Here is a 24,311-nt window from a genome sequence, read left to right as displayed (position 1 = left end):
GAATGCAGTGGACACAAGGCAGATCATGGTCAGAGCCTTGAGACTAAGAGGAACATGTGTTGAGGAACATGTCCTCAATGGGTGGAAAAGCTCTGTATAAGGGTCCCTTAGGGGAGTGATCAGGGAGAAAAAGAGGGTCTCTTGACCAAAGCATCCCCTTTGGGGATGGGCAGTTCTGGAGGATGGAGTGGTCTGTCCTGTACTATAAACTTTCAGCAACATGCCTGTTCTCATCACTAACATCAGGGTCCCCACAGCCCAGTTCAAATGAACACAAAAGGTTCAGGTGAGAGAGACAAAAGTGAAAAGAGAGACCCAGCACCCCCTAAGAGGTCAACAGAGTCCAGTAGAGGTGACTTTTGCTCATGAGATGCAGAAGCCTCAACCTCAGCACCGCCAAGGCCCCAACTTCTTTTCACAGAGAAGTTTCCAGTCCAGTATCTTATTTTCAATACAAAATAAGTCCATTTTGAAATGTGTGCAGAACAACACATGTCTTAGGGCCAGTCCGCCTAGAGAAACTACCCTCATCTCAAAGTCTGCAGAAGAATCAGAGGGCACTGATTCTAAGTTTTAAGGCAGCCCCAAGGGGACAGGGGTCTGGAGCTTGTGTGCAGAAACTCCAGGACAGCAACAACGGCACCCCAAACATCACTCAAGCATAGACCTTCCCCACCACCAATTCTCGGCACTCATCCCGCCAGCTCCAGAATGTCCCTGTAGGACAAAGCTAGAAGCAGGAACTACAAGGCCACAAGCCTGAGAAAAGCTCAATGCAAAGCTACAAAGACTCCAGAACAAAGCCCATTGGTCACATCAGGAGCCAGCCCAGCCTTCAACCCACCCAGACCACCAGGGAGGAGCAGGCTCAGGGGCCTGTACACCAATCCCAAGGGCATCTGAGGCTATAGAACTTCTTGAGGGGCCCAGAGATTAGGAAAGAGTTCAGGGGACCTCCTTGACATTCACCGCACTTAAAGCCCAGGTCACACTTCAAAAATCCTGGACCTACTTCACAATGATTGTGGGATGGGGGCTGGAGAGGGGGCACACACCATGCCCCAGGACTACAAGCATCAGCAGAAAGGATAGCTACAAGCTCAGGCTCAAACCCATTACACCAAGCCCATAGCACCACACCCAATATCACACCCACAGTGCCAAACTCAGGGCCACATTCACAGTATCAGGAGGGTCTGCAGCTTTTGAGTCCTCAGGCAAGATCAAACTCTTGTCCTAGATAAACTTGTTGGGGGAGGACACCTTAGTTTTCACAGACTCTTCCCGCAAGGGGATAAATGACTTCATTTGAACACTACCCTGTTCCCCAAGAAAGGGGTCATATCCACTAAGCTGGGCATCACATCCAATGCAGATACAAGGAAGCAGAATCAACCCCCACCTGTGCATACCTTTCCAGGGCCCAACCAAGGATGTCAGTGGAAAGGAAAGAGCAAGGCCAGAAAAGTGGCTTAGTGGGCCAGGGCAAGGATTTCACATGCAGCAGCCCAGGTCTACTTTCTGGTCCACCTGGTCCCCTGTGTACTGAGTTGGGAACAGCCCCTGAGCACCACAAAAAAAAAGCAAGTGAGTGCGCGCACGCATGCACACGCACACGCACGCGCACACACACACACACACACACACACACACAATGTCCTTTCCATACCACTGAGAAGAATTACCTCATGGGCAGGAGGAGGCTAGTGAGCAAGAAAAGTTGAGGAAAGGAGACCAGAAGAAAGAAGTTGACCAGGAGAAACGTCAAGTGTCGAGGCCACAGGTTCCAACAGGCAACAGATCAGACATGACCAGCTACACTATCCCAGCTGCCCACAGCCTCTCACCCACCTACAAGGAGTGGTAGCAAAGAAAATCCCTCGAGAAGGATCTAGAAAGCAGTTTTTGGGGAAAGAGAAGCCCTTGCCTGCAAGTAGCCAACCCCTGTTCACTGAACACTACAAGAAGTCATTCTTGAGCAGAGACAGGAACTGCCCATGAGCACCAGAGAGTGTCCGCCACTAAAAAGGGAGGGAGGGAGGGAGGGAGGGAGGGAGGGAGGGAGGGAGGGAGGGAAGGAGGAAGGAAGGAAGGAAGGAAGGAAGGAAGGAAGGAAGGAAGGAAGGAAGGAAGGAAGGAAGGAAGGAAGGAAGAAGGAAGAAGAGAAGAAAGAAGAGGAAGAAGAAAGACAGAAAGAAAGAAAGAAAGAAAGAAAGAAAGAAAGAAAGAAAGAAAGAAAGAAAGAAAGAAAGAAAGAAAGAAAGAAAGAAAGAAAGAAAGAAAGAAAGAAAGAAAGAAAGAAAGAACTGGATACAGAGGCAAAACATTTCGTGACATGGGGAAGCCTGGTCACCTTCAGACCAAGAGGCAAAGATTTCAGGGTCTAGGAGCACAAAATAGGTCATCCCCAAGAGAACATAGCCATACTACAGCAGGACCCTCAGATGCTAGACACCAGAAAGTGGGGGAGGGGCTCTGTTACCCTTCCCCTACCTGCTCTGCCCCCCAGGATCCTCTTCAGCACTCTCACACTGAACAGCCCACATCCTAGAAAGAAAATGCTTCTAACAAAACATGCAGAAGGCCCCTGTGCACAGAAAGCCCAGACCCCAGGGAGAGAGCAGGCCGAAGGTACACAGGACACTGGGGGAAAAAAATGCTAAGAAGGTCACCCTAGGATGACCCCTCCAATTGGGGAGTCCCTACCAGCCTGCATGGGCTTCTGGCTAAAGGGAGCCCTAGGTAGGAAGTAGAGTGCGAAGGGTGTTTGCAGAACTCCACCTCCGGGAATGGATTTGATGTCAAGTGTCAGGAAGTAAATTGCTATTGGCTTCTCAATAAGCAGCAGTAGTGAGCTAAGTGTTTCCCTGCATTGTGCGGGCTCTCGCTGACTCAATACGCCAGTATCGACAGCACAATCACGCGTAATCCGGCCTCCACTAATACCTCCACTTCCTCAATGAAAATACACTTTCCACTTGGACATTAGCCCACTCACTTGGGGCTGGAATCTCCAGCGACCCCCTTCCCCATCACCTCAAGATTCCCAGGGCCCTGGAACCTAGAATGTTGGCTGTGTGACACACACCCCCCCCTCTACCCAACCATCCCCACTCCCACCTCCTTCGAACATCCCAGCCAGCTATGTTGTCAGGTCCCCGGCAGAAAGATAAACAGTCAGAGCCCTACAGGAAAAGGCCCGCTCTCCTCGTCTATAAATCACCAGTGGGAAGGAAAGAAAAGTGAGCCAACTCTTTAAGGATAAAAATCTCAGCAGTCACCAGGGGAAATTGATGTTCCCTTTGCAAAGCAAAAGATGTCCGCACGCAGGGAAGATGCATACCTCAAGTTTTTAGAGACAAAGAAACTCAAACTTCACCCAGAGCAACACAGGAATGAGAATAGGGGGTGGGTCACAAGCTCCGTGCCCCTTGCACTAACGGTGCCAAGAAAACGTGTCTGCAAAGGAGCAAAGCCATCCACTCTCCTTTCAGGATTTTTGTGGGGTCCCCACCAGCAAAGGCGGGCTTGTTATAGAGGAAACACAGAGACACAATTTCTCTTCAAACCTCAGTCTCATCTTCATTCACTTTACTCAAAGCATTTTGGAGTAGGCTGGAGCAAGAGTCAAGATTTTTCTCCAGAGACCAAAATGATAGTATGGCAGAATAGGCGTTTTCCCCTAGCATGTGGTCAACCCGGGGTCAATCCTTCCACCCCTGACATCCCCTGGGGTCCTCTGAGCACTGCCAGGAGTTAATTCCTAAGTACAGAGCCAGGAGTAAAGCCTGAACATCACCAGGTGTGGCCCACAAAAACAAAAACAAACATTTATTTTACTCCAGAGACCAAGGAAATTCCGGCTGGCAGAGACTATGAGATCAGAACAGGGAAGAGAGGCTAGTCCACTTCCCAGGGTCAGGGCCAGGCACACAGTATGGATGCTGCAGGGCCACTAGACCCAGCCTCGGGAGCAAGGATGCAGCTACAGGCTGAGGAGGAAGGCAACAAGCCTGGCTGGTGTCCAACACAGCCTTACAGATGGACACAGACACCAATTCCATATATTTTCAAGGGCCCCAGAAGAGTGTCCTTCTGAATCCCGCCCCACCCACAGTCATTTGAAAGTATCCAAAACAGTCTCAGCTCGTAGGCGTGTGGATGGGAACGGGGCCGGATGGAGCATCCTTAATAACTCAGAACACCACTTCCCCCATGGACAACACATCCCGGTCCTTCTCCAGCTGACAAGTGTAAAACCTGGTGCAAACTATCCAACCCACGCACTGTCCAGCATACGTGCCAGGTGTCCTCCCGTGACACAGCTGTGCACACACACACACACACACACACGCACACAGGTCTGGCCCACTGACTTCTACAGATGCTGCCTTTTGACAGTAACTTGTCACCAAATGTGAAAGTGAAGCAACTTTCCATAAACTCAAGCTACGGGCCCAGTCACTGTGGCAGCAAAGGCTAAACCCCCAGAGCAGCTGAGGGAGACACCTCAAGGACCCAAGAGAGAGGAGAGATGGCCCCATCACCCCAAGAAGGCACCTGGACAGAGAGAGATCCAGCGGGCAAGCGGTTAACGTCCTTGCAGCTGGGGATCTGATAAATGGCTGGGCAGAGAGCAGGTTCCCTCACTTTGAGATATGATGTCACTAACCTTTATTGATCCACTATCAGAGAACTTTGCTTATCTCTGGGCTGTGATATACTGCTCCTCTCCGGCTCAACTAGTGTTTAATACACTGCCGGGTGCCCCCAACTCCTCATCGCTCAGCGCCACGGGTCCAGGTGCTACTGGGGATGATATTTCACAGGGCACAAGAGTCCCCAGGACCATGGGGGTGGAGTGGGGGTGGGGCAGCCATTCTCCTCCCCTCAGGCTGCCTGGTTCCAAGTGTACTTGGACAGTGGACCCAGGGCCTCTCAAAACACGAGCCCATAGATACAATCGAGGTTAAGCAAAGGCTTAGCATGCAGCAGACCTAGGTTTGATTCCCTGCACCCCAGAGAGCATCAGGGAGTGCAAACCTGGAAGCCCCAGAGGGTGGAGAGGGGCAGGGGGGCCTGAGTGAGCAGCATCATATCCTCAGGCTCTGGCACTAAACTCTGTTCTATATAGCTGAGAATTCATTAGGGAGGCTTGCGGGCCTTCTGAGCCCCATTTGGTAAGTCCCCATTCCTCCAACACACCCCCAAGTCCCCTTCCTTGTTTTCTATCATGAATGGACACAATGTCCCCTGTCAGAGGCTGTGGTCAGGTGCTTGCACAACCCAGCCCAAACCTCCCCATCACAAAAGTGAACTTCATGAGTTTATCCGAAGCCACTTTATCCACTAAAGTGCTAGAACAGTGCAGAAGCATTGTTCCAGAAGTCAGCCAGGCGTGTTACTAGGGTGGCCGGGACAGTCCACGCAGAGCAGCCCCATTCTAGCCTAGTCTAGCCTGGGCATCTGCCCACTTCCCTTCCACCCTCCGCCCAAATCACAGACAAGCTGGGCATGATGCAAGAGCCAGCCACACCCAGGGATGAGGGGTGCCACCAAGTGCCAACAGACAAAGCAAGACTGTGACGGTGAGCAGTAAGTAGTAAGGCCAAGGGTCTCTGGCTCCACTCAAACCCAACCTTTTGCCACTAGAGATGCACCATGGACCAGACTTAGTTTCTCCCACTTCCACCCCTATCCCTGCCAACAGGGGCAGTAGGCAACTGAGGAACGAGGAGCTCTGCCCCCGGGCACCCAGAATTTGCCTAATTGAACATTAACAAGTTGCTACAATAAAGTTCCTCTGTTGTGCGCTGGGCACCTCTCCGCTAACAACAGAAGTCTTGTTCCAAGCTGCTCTCAGAGCCAGGCCTCAGCCCCGGACAGGTGTGAACAAGAGTGAAACACCTCCGACAAGACAATGCAACCCCAACAAAGGGGAAAGTCACCCAACCTGCGGCATTTCTCCTTGTCAAACATCTCCACACTCTCTCCCAGCCCTGCAGCCCAGGAGGAGCCCAAACTTGGTTCCATCCATTCATCAAGTCCAGGCCCCATCTTGGCCAGAAGCTATGCAAGGAGCTAGAAAAGGAAGAGGTGTAAGCTAGAAATAGTGGGTCTCAAGACATTCCAGCACCTCCCCTTCCCTTTCTGACTAAACTGATAAACCCCACTGGGGCCTCCCCACATAAGCTGCTGCAGCTCATCACCAACTTCTCCCCCTAGAAACACCCACCACCTGGGACAAGGCTGGCCCCCAGGACCCAGGGTCAGAACTGTGTGAACCCCTGAAAGAGCAGGTGTGGCTTCCAGGTCTGAAAACAGCTCGAAGGTGCCGCTGGTGGCTGGGTCCGTGTCTGCTAAGTGTGTATCAGACAAGGGAAGGCATTATCCTTCCCATTGATTTCTCGCTCTGGAGTATTAGAGAGAACACAACATTTATCTGGAGATTTCTCCCCAAAGCCAACCACATCCCCGGGACTAGCAAGGAGCTTATCGAAGAAGCGGTCGGCTCCCACTGCCACCTCCAGAAGTGGGGGTCTTGGCGGGGGACTCTCTTCGCCCCAGTGTTCCTGCAAGGGCCATGATCCTTGACTGCAAATGAGAGCCTAACAAACAGAAGGGACACTACTCTGTTGCCAGGGACAGAGAAACTCTCTCCTTCATAGTTTGCTCTAAAGAGGGGTGAGTACAAAACAGCCTAGCTGCGCCCCCTCCAAAAAGCCAACGGGGCAGAAAGCGGGTCTCTCTGGTCACTGCTGCTCTGGGCATCCCCTCTTCTGTCCTCTTCCACAAACGTCCTTGGCATGCTTCATTCCCCACCCACTCTGCCTATTCTTTCCCACTTGGTCATAAACACTAGCTGCACTTTCTTCTACAGTGGGCAAATCATGCCCTATGTGTGGGGAACCGTAAGAGAGCTCCAGGGCCCTTCCCCACACTCCAAACCTGGGTGAATCACTTCCAAACCTAGGAAGCTTGATAGCCGGCCTGCAGACTGGCCCTCCTAGAACATACACAGCTACCCTGATGGAATTTATGCTCCAGACTTTTTGACTAATGTGCCTTGTAGCGTGAAAATAGATCCCAGACATAGAGTCCAGTTGGTTCAGATTCCTACGCGCGCGCACACACAAACACACACACACACACTTCTGCCAGACAGAAACACCAGCCACCACCCCACCCCCAAAGTAGAAGAGTCCACTGGCAGCTGCAGCCCAGAGAAGGTGCAAAGGCTTGTGTCCCCTTCACAGGGAGCCAGGAGGATGCATTTGGTGAGGCAGGAGATTAGAAATATCGGCAGCCTCTAAGTAAGACTTTAATTTACTGGCAGATCAATAGCGCCGGGGTTATATTGGCAAAGTGTCTACAGCTCTATTGACTCACGAAATGCCTCTTATCAATTTATCAGAAATCTGGAAGTCAGAAGATATTGTTTGAAGGGAAAAGAGGGAAGAGAGAGAGAGAGAGAAGACAGCAAGCAAGAGACGGGAGTTTGGGACAAACTTGGTGCACAGGGGCTTGAGGCTTAAGTGTTGGAGGCCAATGAGCTCTTTCAAAGGTGCTCCTGTCCCTGGGCCATCTCAGGCCCCAGGTGGTTCTTGCTTCCACACCTCTATAGGAGGGTTCGGAAGGAGATTCTGGCCTTCTAAGGAGACAACTGCTGTCTAAGGAGACAACCCCAGTCCCCTGCCCAGCACCACCCAGGTGACAAATCCAAAGCACACGCCATCCCCCACCATTCCCTAAAGATTTCCTAAGAGTTCCCTTTCCCCACAAACCTCACCCTCCTCTGAAAAGGACCTTTCAGGTCAACACAACACTAGCACAGGCTTAAGAAGCATCAAGAAGGGGGCCGGAGAGATAGCATGGAGGTAAGGCATTTGCCTTTCATGCAGAACGTCAGTGGTTTGAATCCCGGCATCCCATATGGTTCCCTGAGTCTACCAGGAGCAATTTCTGAGCATAGAGCCAGGAGTAAACCCTGAGTGCTGCCGAGTGTGGTTCCCCACCCCCCCAAAAAAAGCATCAAGAAAAGAAACTCAAGGACCAATTTTTTTGTTTGTTTTTTGGGCCACACCCATTTGATGCTCAGGGATTACTCCTGGCTATGCACTCAGAAATCGCCCCTGGCTTGGGGGGACCATATGGGACACCAGGGGATCGAACCGCGCTCCTTCCTTGGCTAGCGCTTGCAAGGCAGACACCTTACCTCTAGCGCCACCTCACCGGCCCCAAGGACCAGACAATTAATGCAGGAGAAAGGTGCTTGCCTTGCATGCAGCTAACCCCACCTCTATTGCCGTCTATGCCATAGATGGTCTCCCAATCAGATTACCCCTCCAAAACAAGAAAACACACTCAAAAATCTTAAAAAACTATTGCTCGGCAATAGACTGTTTACTGGTGGGAAGGGGGGAGAGATTTGTAATCTTCATTTATAAGTTTTCTTTCATATTCCATTTTCCTGACATTAAAAGAAAAGGGGAAGGGCCGGGTAGGTGGCGCTGGAGGTAAGGTGTCTGCCTTGCAAGCGCTAGCCAAGGAAGGACCGCGGTTCGATCCCCCGGCGTCCCATATGGTCCCCCCAAGCCAGGGGCAATTTCTGAGCACATAGCCAGGAGTAACCCCTGAGCGTCAAACGGGTGTGGCCCAAAAACCAAAAAAAAAAAAAAAAAAAGAAAAGGGGAAGAATCTATTTGGACATTCCCCCAAACCGAACCCCTCCAGAAGGCGGGCAGGGAAGACAGGGAGGTTCTGGGTCCCCAGAACTCCTCACAGGTAGCTCAAAAGGCAGATGGAGAAGCAACAGCAGATTTGAAGCAACAGGCCACGGCAGCCAGTTTTCAGGGAGACCTTAAGGGGAAAGCAAGTCTTTCTGGGCTGGGAGGATCCACAACCTGCTCTGGACACTCCATTTTGGTTCCTGCCTCATACAACAAATTTCTGCTTAATTGCTGTTTTGCATTGCGTTGAGACATCGAGTAAACAGTACTTAAGTGTTTCCAGACAAAAACAATAACTCACTAATGACTAAGGCACTGCTAATTAAAATGCCCCTGTGATGGCGTGACTGGACCAGGAGCCATCATGGGGACAGGACTGGGACAGGGCTGGGACAGCAGGGAGCAGGAGAAGGAGGGAACTTGATCCTAGAGGGGCGTATCCTCCCAGCAATGTACATGTGACCTGGGGTAACCCTGAGAAGCAAAGCCTAAGGGAGAAGATGTGGCCCAGAACCCCAGAGGCAGAAAGACAAAGAGAAATCACTCCACTTGAGAAAACCCCACACAACACAGCCTACTGCCCCCCTTGCTGGAAAATAAAATAAAATCACTTGTCCATCCTGGAATTCTGCCTTTATTTGAGGAAACAAACAGAAAGTGCCCCCTAACTGTGCCTGATGATATTGCCACCAGGGTACAATGGCACCTTTGGGAAAAAGGCACTTTCAATCGATGAGGTCCCACCAGCAGGGCCTCCTCACATCGCCTTGTCGCCTCAGAAGCCAGGGTACTGTGGGGGTCTCTCCTCCCAGGAGCAGTGTCTGAGGCTCACGGGAGCAGGAGGAGGGGGCAGCTCTGAAACCCAGGGCCTCGGGGTCCTTGCAGCCATTTGTAGCCACGTGCAGACCCAGTGGTAACATGGATGGGGAAGTGGTCTGAAAGGGGGTGTCAGGCAGGGTGGGCTGAACCTCTCAGAGTAAAGGCACAAGCTGGGCAGCCACTGCTTTCCCACTGCCATCCCCACCCCAACTCTGCCACCACCACCTCCTGGCCTAAGTATTCCGTGACCCTGCAGAGCCCATCATGATTGGCCTGTGAAGGCCTTTAAGCAGCTTCCAGAAAAAGCCCAGGATGCCTCCAGCTTGGGAGCGTGGGAGTAACAGCAATGGGGGAGAGAAAAGAGGGGGTGGCAGGGCCTTTGAAATCAGCACCCCTAGACCGGAGAGCCAACAGATTCCAGACCAAGTCCCAGCTGAAGGGGGCCTGGGAGGGGTGAGGGTCAGACACCCCGCTGGACAGAGGCCCCACCTCTCCTGCTGGCGCCCCAGGGCTATTGTTATCCAAAGGGCTCTCCCAGCCATCCTCCCTACAGAATCCAGGCCTGACCATCTCCAGGAAAACATGAACAGTTTCAACTTGACTGGGGGAGGGGGTCCAGGCCCTCCTTTTAAATGCAGATTTGAACTTTTCACCCGGGGTCAGACAGCTGCGAAGCTAAGGCCCAGGCAGAGGCCGGCTCCTGGCCACTCAACCTCACACTTTCACAGTTTTGTTTTCTTGCCTGCCGGTGCAGGAAGCCAGTACTGGGGATACAAGAATCAGGCCCTCTGCTCCCTTGAAAATCCCAGCTCTGCTTCTGTGGTCCAACCCCCCAGCAGTGCCAACCCGGCCTGCCTTCCTGGAGGAGACTGGTAGAGGGCCCCAGTATTCTGAGCCCCTGGCCTGCCCAAGGAAAGTTTGGATCCTGCATGATGAGAAAGCACCAGAAGGTGTGGGGCTGCTCTGCTCTGCTGAGAGGTGCAGACTAGCCTGGAACCAGAGTCACATGTGGGTGGTTGCCAGCATCAGTGTCCTGGCTGAAGCTCCTAAGGGCAGCCAAGCAAGCAGAAAGCAACTGGGTATTTTGTTGTTGTGTTTTAGTTGTTGAGCCACACCCAATGGTGCACAGGGATTACTCCTGGTGGGCTCAAGGAAGAATACAGGATGCCTGGAATTGAACCTGGGTTCACCACATGCAAGGAAAGCACCCCCACTGAACTATGGCTCCAGCTCCAGAAAACAACTTGTGACTGAGCAATGGTGGGGGGAGAGGGGCTGAGAATGTGGATCCTTGGGGTTGCAACAGGGAAATTGTCCACAGGCCTGCAAAACTGCCTAATCCCCTAAAACACCAAGTGGAGGAGGTGGGAGATTGTTTCTGCCTCTGCTTGGGGTGGGAGGTCCCAGTGACAACACCACAGAGGAGGCCCAATTCCATGAACCTCCACAAACAGCCAGGAGGGGTGTGGGGCCTCTGGTGGAGTGTTTATCTGCTCCCAAGGCACTCAAGGGACAGAGAGTCTGACCTCCTCTGTCTAAGGCCACTAGCAGGTGGAAAGATCTATAGTCCTGCCAGTGTGTGTTCGCAGACAGTATGTAGAGAAGGTGGATGACGATCCCTCATGGAGCCCCCAACATGGGAGAAAGGGGGCCTGCTCTGCTGGCCTTCTCCACCACCACCACCCACCCTGTACTTGGACACCCTGGCTGCAGAGCTGGGCTCTCCTCCTCCTCTGCAAAGTCTTCAGAGGCCTCCACCTCCCTCTGGTGTGGATGAAGCAGTTTTCAAATGTCTGCACCATGGAGTCCCCTTTCCATCCTCATAACACCAGAAAGATGTTGGGGGAGGATCTGGGTAGGTTTTGCAGATGAAACTGGGTGTGGTTCCAGCATCTGCCCCCTGAACCCTTGTAAATGAAGGCAGAAGGGCCCCAAGCAATAAGGGGCACCTTTAGCACCTCTCAAAGAGCTTTGAGGCCAGGCCTGCCCTAGATAGAATGTGGGGTTCTAGGGGTCCAGACTAACGAATGCTGGGAGGAGGCTGTTTGCGGAAGACACAGAAGCATCTCATTAACAGTCTCCTGTTGATTAGGTGTTTAAATGGCAGCACTTCCAACACACTAAATAAAACATTTCAGTTCCCACAGTTTCTTCTTCATTCTTTAAAACGGCCACAAACACAATTTCAATTGCCTACGCAGTCCATAATGCAGCCCCAGCATGAGACAGACTTTTGGGGAACTGAGTGTCCCCCTTTCTTTCCTGAGCAGCCAGCCCCTTCTCCCTGTGCTGGAGCCTCTCCAGGGCCCAAAGAACACCCCTTACCCAGTCGTATGTGTGAAGGGAGGAGAGAAAGGGGCAGCTGGCATCAGACACCAAACAAGGTGAGATGAGTGAGCACCTCTCCTCTGCAAAAGTTCCCCATAAACTTCTTGAACCAGTGGTTTGCTTTTGCCCATAAGGACAGAGACTGTTGACGGTGGTTTGGCCCAGGATGTTGGGAGCTGGGGACAAGGCCTGATCTCACCTCCAGGGAGATTCCAGCCAGTCCAGAGCAGGCTCCTCCGAGCTAACCGCTCTTCTCATAAAATATGCCCAGCGGGACCATGTTCCCTCCCTGCCCCCTCTCCCTCTGCCCAGGGGGGCCCCCCAGATTCACTGCAAGGTGGGAGGGGTAGAAGAGGCCTCTTTTCCTATTAGAGAGTCCGTCCCACCCCTGGGATCACAGGCCAGTCTCATTTCTCTATGTAAATGAACTTCTGAGCCGCCACCTCAAAGAAGAAAAGCTGTGGACGGTGCGGGCCAGGCCAGGGCACACAATTACAGCCATTTGCATTCCTCCAGCAGCGGGATTAGCCCAGGAATGTGCTTTGCAGCTGGGTGGAGGGGGGGGAAAGGAGTTTAGGAAGAAAGAAAGGAATGGGGGCCGAGTGGAGGGGCGGCAGGGGGGCGCTCCTTCCCGTCTGGTCCGTCCACTGCTGTGTATGAGATACACTTCCACTTCTGTGTGAGGCAGGAAATGGAATGAACTCCTCGCTCTGGCTTTCTAAAGAGGGGGAGGTTGAAAAGGCCAGGAAGGGGGGAGGGGAAACTGGCTTCATGTATTAGGGGCACTGCCCCTCAGGGTGCTTTGATCCCCTCCGTCGCTAGGAGAAACCAACTTTTCTCCTTGGGTTAATCAAAACCAAATTACTCAGGAATGTGGCAGGACAGGTCTGAGCTTCCAGGTCCCTTTGTCTTTGAGGATTTAAAATGAAAAAATAATTTTTTTTTTAGAGCAGATGGCAGCGGCTTGAGTAGGTAATGTGAAGAGTCGGGAGGGGCCTCAGGCACCAACCAACACCCCCACTCCACCCCTGCCTCACACCGGGAAAAGAAAAAAGAAAAAAAGCTCCATAAACAGAGTCCAATCTGGCGATAAATTATTTCTGTAGATTAAGTCTGAAACGATTTGTTTAACTTGTCATTTTATCTTTTCTGGTCCTCCCTCACCCCAAGAAAGCGTTACTGTCGTCCCACCCCCACCCCAAGCCAGTATAATTAAGAGACAACGCAAGATTTCAGCAACACCCTAAGGCTTCAACCTGATTAGAAAATGTAGAATTTTTGAGAGATCCCACACTTCAGAATATCCCATTTTTCCGGAGCACAAGGCCTGAGAGTATCTTGCAGGGCTAAATCCGGCCCTGGGGGATTCCTGGGGAGGAAAGTCTCCTCCACCCCCAAGTCCTCAATAAATGCGCCCATCAAATCCTCTGGGACTCTGGGCTAGCTCCAATCTGTAAACTGTAAGAAAGGCGGCTGGCTGGGAAGGCTCAGGGCAGTGATCAAAGAATCCCAAGGGGCCGTCTGGGATCCCACTGTGCACCCCGAACCCCGCCATCCAGATTGGGGCTGGGAGCTGGCGCCCCTGCCCCACCCCCAGGAGCCGGTGCAGCATGTGGCCAGCCCAGAGACTCAGCCCGCAGGCCACAGGAAAAGGCTGACCTCAGAGATGAAAGAAACCTGGCCCCAGAGCTAAATTAAGGCCTCCTACTCCAGCTCCTCCTGCTCCTGGCCGCTGGCATGGCGTGAGGTGGAGGTGTGGGCTGCACCCCGGCGTCAGCAGGTTGTTAGAGGGACAATAGGGAGTGGCACCGGCCCAAGGCACTGCAACAGCACCTAGCCTGACAGCTCAGGGTGCCTGGGTAAAACACATCCCCCTGCCAGGGGGGCGGCCGACACTCTCTCTCCCCCCCCCCCAGAGAAGCAAACAGAGAGCATCAGGGTTCCACTGCAGAGCCCCAGCTCCACAGATAAAAGGAAGGCCCAGATGACCAACTCCCCATAAATTGTAACTGGCCCCAAGGCACACTTATCTGTGAGGTCTGACTCAAGTAACTTTTAAAATCCTCTGGGCCTTATCTCTGAGGCCCGTCCCCCCCCCACACACACACACACACAATCCTCTGGGCCTTATCTGTGGGGCCTTGTCACTCACACACACACACACACACACACACACACACACACACACACACACACACGCCTCTGCCATGAGTGTGCCAGCTAGACATCCCAAACAAGGTCGACCCAGGGGACCCTGCCCCCTTCCGGTCACAGCTGCGGACTTTCACCCCCCTCGCCAACAAAAGGGACCTTGTCCACGAAATTCAACCCAAAGAGTAATCTGGGCAGTGCGAGCCAGTCCACAGCCCTCAACCCTCGCAGAGTGTCCTCCTTCCAGGCCAGGCCAAGGGTGCTACCCATGGGCCTCCCCCACATGGGGCACTGGAGCCGCTTCCCCAGAGATTACAGGCCCAGCTCCAGAGACCTCCTGTGCCCTGCAGCTAGACTGCCAACGCCCTACTTTCCAGGGAGGTGGGGAGGAGGTTATATTTTAAAGGCAGAACACGAAGGGGAGGACTGAGAAACTAGAAAAGCTTGATTTCGTGGCTGCAAAGGACAAGAGGCGTCCCAGAGCACATGGACTTGTCCACCAAGAGGACCTGTCAATCCACAATGGTAGAACAATGGCTCCTGACAGGTCCATGATGGCAAGACCTAACCTTGAGAGGACACACAAAAATGTACCACAAACCTTCTCTGCCCTGTTTCTGTTTACTAATTCCCACATGGTCTATCTAGCAAGGGTAGACAGGAGAGCACAGGGCTTGAGTATCTCAGGGGCTGCACTCTGGAGGGCCTGAGGGTCACCACCCCAAACACCAGTCTGTAGCCAAACCTGAGCTCCTTAGATTTTATTCTTGTGTTCTAAGGACAGCACCAGGCATGGAACCAGGGAGCTTGTGGCACCCAGATAGGAACTCGGGGCTCCCAAGCGCAAAGCGCTTCAACCCTGGTTCAATTCAATCCCCAACATGGCACATGGATCCTTGAGTCCTGCCAGGAGTGGCCCTAAGCACCAAACCAAGAGTAAGCCCTGAGAGAGCACTTTTGAGGAGCTCACCAAAACCAAAAAAAGAAAAACAGAAATAAATACATCACTGAAAATGTTCCAAGAACAAAAAGCCAAGAGCAAACCCTGCTCTGAGCTGGGTCAAATCACTAAGGCTAGAGTTAGAGGCTCACTCCAAGGTTGCTGAGCAAGTCTGAGGGAGGACAGGGAAAGGCCCTTGCTTTATCCAAGAGAAACACAAGCTGCCTGGAAGTGGGGGGTGGGGGGTAGGCAGAGTTCACGGCCTGGCCCTGGGATCCTCCCTTAGGCAGACACTGGTGATGTGGTGATGGCCTACAGGGTCTGCTATGTGCCTCCAGTGGAAATAGCTGGGTCCAAGATGCCAGGAAACACCCTACAATGCCCCCAAGGCAGACCCTTCCTGTACAAACTATCAGACCCAAAAGGTCAGCAGTGCCCAGTCTCCTCCAGGAAAAGCCCCCTACGGCGGTCCTGCCCACACTCCACTCAGGCTCACATTTCTGGGCCCTGAGGCACAGAAGGAATCTCCTTAAGAAATGGTTTCTGGGGAAACGGCAGCAACTTCCTAACTGAACTAGGCCTCCTCAGACTGGGGAGTGCAGTATCAGTGGCTGCCTGAGCACACACAACTGGGGAGCTGTTTCCCAAACACACAGGGGGATGAAGAGCTCAGAGAAGAAAAGCCAGGCCCTTGTGTGCCCAAAGGGATGCCTAGCATGAAAGATCCAGGTCGGGTGAGCTCACGGCCACACGGATTCCAGGGCTAGGCTGCGAGGGGCCATGCAGGTCCAGTCGCAGGAGGAAATGGAGAACAGCCCCTTCAGCAGAGCTGGGCTGGGAGACCATGTAGGAAAGGGGGGTGGGGGGAGGGCACATGATAATTAACTCAGCAAGTTGATAGTATTTGCATATAAATGCCTCCACAAATCACTACAAACAAGCCAGGACAAGTCAGGCCTATTAGCATATACAAGCTGGCCCAGGAAGCCTCTCTAGGTGGGTCATTGAGTGGGCTGCTCACTTAGAAGGCCGCCCACCAGCTTGGGGGGCAAAGGGATGAGGGGTGGGGGGCACACGAGGGGAGGGCTGGGGATGCTGGACAGACCCCATTTCGACTTCAGCCCCATTCACTCCTGAAGCCAGTGGCAGGATATCAAAGAGTTGGCTGGATTCCCAGCGCAAGGGGAAGAGTCGAAGTGCGGGACCTTTTAGTTTATTTCTTCCAGGGTGTTGGGAACAAAAGGTAGCTGAGGCCATCGGAGGGAACAAAGGGAAGAAAAAGGAAAAGGATGTGGGACTGGACGCAAGGCTGATGGACAGCCTGCTCAGTATGCAAGGCACGGAGGGACCTGGCTTTCTCTGGAGGCTCATTTTCACGAGGGACAAGTGGGCTGGGTCAGGTCCATTTGACAGATGGGAGAAGACTTGACTGGGAGGGGGGTTTACCTGACAGGCACCCCCTCCCCCATCACCCCGTCCTCTGACCCTCCAGGAGAGGCAGTAGGGGATAACCCAGCAAGAAGCAGGGGGCAGTCACTCCTCTTCTCCCCTGTATCCACCAATGACGTTCCTAGACTCCACACAGGCCCCGTCCCTGAAGCAGACCCTCTGGTTTTACTTTGTAAAGTTCATAGTTCCCTCATCAATGGACCAGGATATCCTGAAGAACTTTTAACAGTCCTCCAACATGGGGCTTCTCTCCCACCGACCTGAGTTCCAGAGGATAAATTTCACCTCCTGTTTGAAGAAAGGGAGGAGACCCCTTTTTTGTTCGGGGGTGGGCCACATCCATTGGTACTCAGGGGTTACCCCTGGCCCTGTGCTCAGGAATCACTCCCGACGATACTCAGAGATGACAGAGATCGAACCCAAGTGGGCCATGTACAAGGCGCTCAAGAGCCCTACCAGCTCCCAATCCTATTATTTTCACTTGTCCCTTCTTTACCTGGGACTGGTTTTAAATGGGGGAAGGAGTGGGTTTGCTATCATAAACTGATCGTCCATCAATGCTGCCCTCAGCATTCACAATTCTCTCTCACATACGCACACGCATGTACACGGGCACACGTGCATGAACATAACGCCACGCCCACGACAGACAGAGCAGCATTGGCACTTCCAAACGGCGGCTTTCAAGTGACATCAACCGCCCCACACACACAGCCAGGCCTCCTCCCTAAGTGCCTACAAGCTGGCCAGCAGCTTTCTCTTGCCTGCAGATGTTGCAGGGAGAGCCAGGGAGCCAGGGAAGCAGAGCCACGCCCCCAGGAGCCAAGTGTGCATTAAGAATCGGGGCCCTGAGCCAAAGAGCATTTTAGGAAGCAGGGCCTGAAATGGTGGAAGAGGCCCGCAGTGTTTCTAGAGCAGTTAAGAAAAACTAAAAAAAAAAAAAAAGGAAAAAAAGTATAAGTAAGTGAAGCAAAGTACTGAAGGGGTGGGAAGAGGTGGAGGCACAAAAAAAGGGGTCAGAAGAAAGGTTGCAAGTGGGAGGTCTAGGTTCAATCCCCAGCACACTGTTCCCCAGAAAACTCCTGGAAACAGCACCTCATCCCACCCCCCAGGAAATGGCTCAAACACCAAAAATCAAAATAAGGGGAAAAGGAGAGTGAAGAGCAGGGAGGCCTATGTGTTCTTCAGCGAATCTTACTGGACAGGTCAGCAAAGGCTCCAAATAATCCATTAGGAGCTGAGTGTGAAAAGCAAACAAACTCCAGCTACACACAGCCTGGGGTTAGCAAACTACTGACAGGAGTTCTGGGCTCTCTAGAAAGGAATTGTGATGTCCATGTGGAAGAGGCACTTAGGTGAGAGGCAACGCCATAGACCTGAAATCAAATACTGAATTAAGCCCCTGCGCCACTCCTCCAAGGACACCTCTCCACTAAGGACACACAAATGAGTAAACAACTCAGCGCTGCCCTCCACCTGGCCTAGCACCAAACATGGCGCCCATGCCCCAGAGGTAGCCAGTGACAACCCTCCCAGCAGCCACACAGACTCTTGCTCCATCATATTCCCAGAGGAAATGGGGCACAGTCGAGAAGCCAGCAACAAGACCCCCAGAAGAAATCCCCCACTTGGTTACACCCTTCTCACCCAGAGCAAACCTGTAGGCCTCCTCCCAGACCAGGATATTTTCCCCCCCTGAAACCCCCAAGACTCAGCTCTTCACTGTAGCCAACATTCCCCAAGATAAACATGCATACACTCACACAATGCACATACAGTGCAATAAAAGCACACATGCTAATACATGCACACACATGTTCACATGTGCACATATGCTCACACAGGCACCCTACAGAGGTGGGTAAATGGCTGTCAGGTTCCAACTCCTGGCACATGAGGCAGAAGGTCTCACTCTCAGATCAAAGGTTTGTGGCTGAAATCACTTTGGGGACAATGCGTGAAATTGGCCGCAGATGAAAATTCCACCGTCTTTTCAGAGTCTGGGCAGGAAATTTTCCCAGGTCAGGAAATTCTCCCAGGTCAGATTCTTTCAACAGACACTGCACACACATTCCCCCATCCGCTGCCCCCCAAGGGAGCCATGGGAAGACAAGGTCATCACATCTGAAAGCCCGTAGGTTGGAAGGTGATCAGAATGGATGGGGATGGGGAGCACCTTCATACCTCACAGGAGGGATTTGCAGGGGGAACTACTGGTGGTTTCAATACCCAGGCACATGTCTGGCCCACTATGCTCCTCACATCCTCAAACCCTTAATGCCACCAAGAGCAGAAGATGGAAAAAAAATCTCAAAAGTGGCACATGTGTTTATACCCAAGTTCAAAGAATGAGCAGCTGAGCCACCTGAGGCCCCCCAGAACACAGGAGGCCGGCTCTGGCCTCTCTGGAGATGTGAACATCAAACCCCCCTGCAGTAATCCTTATGTTGACAAGGTAGCCTGGGGACCCACCCAGAGGAACTGGGTGGGGAGGGAAAGGCTCCCCCAAATAGGCTGTGTAAACCCAGCAAACCAGAAATGCAGCCAAATCACCACCCAGTAAACTTTTCAAGTCTCTCTCTTCCCATTTTCATGAATCCATAGCCCAAGCCTTACAAGAGCAAAACAAATGGGAATGAAGGGTGAGCAGAAGGTACCACATCCAATAAAAACAGCGACCCTACAAGTGGTAAGTAGGAGGCCAAGACATTCTCAAGTGGGCAAAGAAACCCCCAGGGGGAAGAAAGGCATTCACTGCTTGGGCCCACCCTCCCAGAGAACTGTTTCTGGGGTTGCGTCCATACATGGTCCTGTCCATACAGGGGTCACGGTCTTTTGCGCACAGGGGAGGGCTGGCGGGCTCTCCCATCTGATGGTCACATCTCCCGCGCTCAGACAGAACAATCAAGCAGCCAACTTTAAATCAAATAAAAAAAAAGAAAATTTGACAGTTGTTGATTTTGTAGCTTTTCTCCTTAATCTGGATTTCTAGGACAGCTTGCCAATGAGTCAAGATTTTTTGCCAGGGTCTCTCCCTCAGGGCAGTCTGACTCCTTCTCAGCTTCCGTGAGTTTCTCCAGGGGAGGAGCCTTGGGGCCTCTTGCCTTGGACAGACAGGCCTTCTTGGATTATGGGATTGAGCCCAGACGTTCCCAGGCCGGGGATTCGATGGAGATGGGCCCCCCCACCCCACAGCCTCCCTTTGATGGCAATCCAGAACCCAGGCAGCGGGGCTGGTGGCTGTAAACTATGCTGGGATTTCCAACAATAACCATCTCCTATCAGAGCCTTCAGACACCCCCTCTGAAGTTCAGGGTAATGGAATCTGCCTTCCGGTTGCTTCTGGACAGTCCCGCCCCCATCCTGGTTAATTACACCAGCCTGAGCATCAGTGGAGGCCAACAGGCCTGAGCATTACAGAGGGAGAAGAGCTGGCCTTCAGAGCAAGCAACCATTTTAATAAGCAATGAAAGTCTAAACCACAGCACATACTGTCCTTCTTGAAGTTACTGATGTTCAGATCAGGTGCACTCTTCCCCAGTGAAGCCTGCCAAATGAGAGGCTGGCGCTTCTACTGTTTCTGCAGGCCAGAATCGCCCAGAAATGAGTGTCGAGACAACTCCTTCCCTCTACCTTCAAGTCCTTCCAGCAATTCCCTACAGTTCCATAAAAAGTGGCGTGGTCTTGGACATATTTTCTTTTTAAGAGAAGGTGGCGACGCCGCCGTACAAAATGACTCCGAAGGTAAGGGAGTATTTATTTCTAGCCTCGATTATTTCTAGGCTCTTCCGCTAACATTTTAGGAGGGGGGAAAATATTTATTTTTCAAAAATACACACACCCCGCCCCGCCCCCATTCAAAACAAACACTCACACAGTGGTAAGGACTCCTGGAGAGATTGGGATGGAAGGAGCCAAGCTAAGTAACACCAGTCCCAGATCATTCTTAGCTTGTTGTCGGCCATCACAGACTCACTTTAATGAACTATCCACCTCTGGGTCACCCAAGGTGAGCCGGGCCTGTACTGGGAGTATCCAGAATTCATCATTTCGAATCATGATGATGAGAACTGAAATCACGCAGATTTTTGCTCCCTGCCGCCAGATAGTCCAATTGGCTCTGAGCTTGACCCAGCCTTGAAGCCCAGCCCCCAGATGTCTCTGTGCTGTGGGAGGGATGTGTCCAGGCAAAGCCTGCTGAGAACACAGTTTTATGCTCCACCTTTCTACACACCTCATCACTCATTTTTATAAATAAAGGACAACATAAAGTAAGATGCCCACCACCACCACCAATACCACCAAATGAAAATTTTCAGGTGGTTGGAGAAAGACACTCATCTTTCCGTGTGAACAAGTTGGTAAGTGTTTCTCAATCATATCCAACCTGCCCTACACACACACTTCACCCCCAGTCATCCTAAACTGTCCTTCTGGCTCTACCCCAAAGAAAGTGCAGTCATTTCAGCTATAAGGGAAACAGGAGGTGCTGCAGGTCAGAGAGACGCCAGCCCTAGAGTCATTTTATTCCTGGTGGCTCCAAAAGCACCATTTTTTGTGAGTGTGTTAGTGGAGCTCCGGCACGGGCCCCATGTCGTTAAATAATGCCAGTGTAATTAACTGAGAGAGCACGAGTGACCCCAGCCCGGTCTGAGAGGCACTTACGCGCTCTCTGGAACAGGCTGGCAACTGAATGCAGGCAGACAATCTCCTTAGTGCTGTGATTTAGGGAAAGGGGAGAGGGTTAGCTTCTATTGGCCTTCTCGGCCACACTCCCTGAAGAGAAAGGGGCAGGGGGCCTCTCTCAAAATGAACCAACACAGATACAGGTGTGCCAACATCCAGCCGTGCTGGTCTCTCCAAAGCTGCGTTCAAGAAAGCCTGGAGTTCTTTAGAGCAGGGGCTCCCAACTGACTTCCTTCTGCTCCCCAAGGGCTTGCTTGGGCTGGGAGCCTAAAGGATGCGGAATTTCAGGCAGCCTCTGGCAGTTTTGATGGGGGGGGGGGGCAGCAGCATCTGTGGCCCTGGCTTTGCCTCTCCAACTCCAGTTACCTTGGAAAGGGTGTGTTTTTCCTCTCAAAGGCAGCCTCTATCCAGGCCCTTGGGCCCTTCCCCTGCAACCCGGCCTACTGGAACTCGTGATTTTTAGGGTTTCCCCTTGAAACGGCTCCAGAAACCACAGCCATTAAAAGAACATGAAAGTTTGACACCTCCTGAGTTTCGGAATGAGGGGACTCGAGGGGCCAACTCTACAAACTCACACCTGCCACTCGATGGCAAAGAAGCCAAGCTCTCCAGCTAGCCTGAGTTTTAACTATGCGTGCGCGATCTTGACTCGGCGCCCCATCTCCAGCCAGAGACCAAACTAGGTGGCCTAGAACTTCACCACCCGCTCCTCCCCACCTCCAAGCCTCAAGGATCTCCCTAGGCTTTGCCTAGATCCAGTCCACCAAGCAGGCCCTGGCCCAAAGGAAGTTCTCTCCCTGGCTGGGCCCAAGCTGGGTCACATCCCCTCTGAGGGGACCTGTCTGTGGCTGTGACTGTTAAATGACAGAGGCCGAGGGCAGCGAGTGGGTTAGGAAGTGGACGCTCAGGCCACTGCTGCTGGGGTTTCACTTGCACTTGCTCATCTGGCCTAGAGGCCTCTCTGCCAGCTAGGCACCCCACACACCACCCCAGAAGGAGCTGGGTTTGGGAGTTATCCGTCCTCCCATCATTATAAACACAGGTGTGTCCAAAGCAGAGAGGCCCATTTTCTGGAAAGTTCTTTTCCCAGCAAGCCTACAACGGTTATTACTTCTGTCTTCAAGTCCACATGCCCGCCACCAATCCCCATCACTGACCCAAACTGCGCATTCTTGAACCTGTCACCAGACAAACAACTTCGCTCGCTCTCTCGACCACCACCCTGACCACCCTTCTGTTTTTTTTTCCAGGGTGCCCCCAACACACTTCCACAAAAGCATGGGCACAGCCATCCCTAAAGCCAGGGCCACCCCCCAAAGCCAGCCAACAGTCTCCTTCCAGCTTCATCACACCTCCAGCAAAGACGAGGTGCCTCCTTCACTCTGGATCTGACCTGCCACTTCTCCTGGGCAGAAAAAGAGTGGCCTTTTAGGAGGCGGGAGGGAAAGCCAAACTTCAGAGAGTGACACGAGCCCTGCTAGTATTCACAAGTCAGGAACTCAGCCCAAAAAAAAGGCAAAAAATCAAGAAGGCAGGCGGGGAGGGCAGGAAAGATGGACGGGACGCACAGAAGGAGGAAGGGCCGCGCTCTGAGCCTAGCCAGAACCTAGCCAAGGGTAGTAGCCAGCCGCGCAGCCCTGGGGCAGGTTCCAATGGGAGCCGAGTCGAGTTCAAGTGCACGGAGCCGGCCCTGCCCCCACCTGCCCCAAGAGAATGGGAAGTTCAGCCAACACACTCCCAGCACCTGCCTGCGGCTCTGGGCCCGGGCTGCGCTGCACTCACCTGGCATACAAAGCCTCCGCACACCTCCGGAGGGAGGAGGCACTCGCGGCGTGCGCGACAATGGGAAATTCCAGCGGCACCCGAGCCCCGAAGAACTTACCCACCCCCGGCGGCATGCTCCCCACCTCCCGCTGGCCCCGGGGCTCCGAGGTGGCTCCGGCTGGGTGCAGGGGGGCCGGAGGCGGGAGAGAGGGGCGCATGGTGGTAGCGGCCAGGGGCTGGCGATGCGCCCCTCCCCGGGAGGGAGGGAGGGAGAGAGGGAGCCCGGGCGGGCAGGCACGCGTGGCTGGATGCACCCACGGGCACGGCGCTCGCTCGCTCGCTCGCCGGGTCTCCGTCCGTCCGGCCTGGCCGCTCGCAGCCTGCCTGCAGGCTCGCCGCCCTCCCCGCCTGCCCTGCCCGCTTGCCCGCCCGCCCGCCCGGAATCGCTTTATGTAAATGAAGCTCAACTCGCAGTTTGCAGCGCGCACCGCCCGGGGAAGGAAGGGGGGCCGGCGAGGAGGGGCGGGGGGCCTTTGGGGATCCACATTACACAGCAACAAAGCGGAAGGTTAATTTGAAACTCACAACCCCGCCACCGCTCGGCTCCCCGGGCAAAGCCTGACATCTACAGTCGTGCCGGGCCGGGCGCAGGCCGGGTGCTGGGCGGCAGCCACCGCGCCCGCAGGGACATGGACACACACACACACACACACACGCACGCACACACACACACATGCAAACACACACGGGCGGGCGTGCACGCACACACACGTGGACGCGCCACTGCCCGAGCTCCGGGCATGGGCCTCTCTCTGGGCAGGGCAGGGCAGAACAGGCCTGGCCCATGCGCGTCCGCTCACCCGCCCCTGGGACTGGGTGTCTTGGGCAGCTTAGGCCTGCACCGCCAGCCACCCCTACCACCACCCCCACGCGTATACACACACACACACACACACACACACACACACACACACACACACAACCTGCCCCCCCCCCCCCCCGCAGCAACAAAGCTCAGCCCGTCCCCAGGCGCTGATCCCTCACTCATCAAAAGTCAGGGGCCGGGCCTGGGAGCGGGCGGGCGAGAAGAAAAGGGACAAGCCCTGGCCGCTGAAAGGGGGGCCTGGGGGCCTCCAGCAGCAGAGCCCTGGGCCTGCCTGCCTCTCTCTCTCTCTCTCTCTCTCTCTCTCTCTCTCTCTCTCTCTCTCTCTCTCTCTCTCTCTCTCTCTCTCTCTCTCTTCCTCTCTCTCTCCTCTCTCTCATCTCTCTCTCATCTCTCTCTCTCTCTCTCTCTCTCTCTCTCTCTCTCTCTCTCTCTCTCTCTCTCTCTCTCTCTCTCTCTCTCTCTCTCTCTCTCTCAGCCCCATCCACGTCACCGCCAGGCCACTCTAGCATGGGGACATTGGCCAATGTGGACTGGAATTTATGTGAAACACACACCCATC

The 24,311-nt window shown here is 53.4% G+C and overlaps 1 protein-coding gene across 1 annotated transcript in view; it reads right to left on the bottom strand.

The window, feature by feature from the left end:
• The window catches only part of ZFHX3 (zinc finger homeobox 3), a 221,710-nt gene extending 198,753 nt beyond the window's left edge, over positions 1 to 22,957 (bottom strand). Inside the window, exon 1 of the mRNA XM_049786326.1 lies at positions 22,885 to 22,957. The gene's annotated coding sequence lies outside the window, so the exon portion shown is untranslated. The remainder of the gene's footprint in view (positions 1 to 22,884) is intronic.
• Between the last annotated feature and the right edge of the window lie 1,354 nt (positions 22,958 to 24,311).

Source organism: Suncus etruscus, chromosome 14 (assembly GCF_024139225.1).
Source record: "Suncus etruscus isolate mSunEtr1 chromosome 14, mSunEtr1.pri.cur, whole genome shotgun sequence".
Lineage (NCBI taxonomy): Eukaryota > Metazoa > Chordata > Mammalia > Eulipotyphla > Soricidae > Suncus > Suncus etruscus.
Note: the sequence above shows the minus strand (reverse complement) of the source record. Positions and strands in the feature narration are given on the sequence as shown.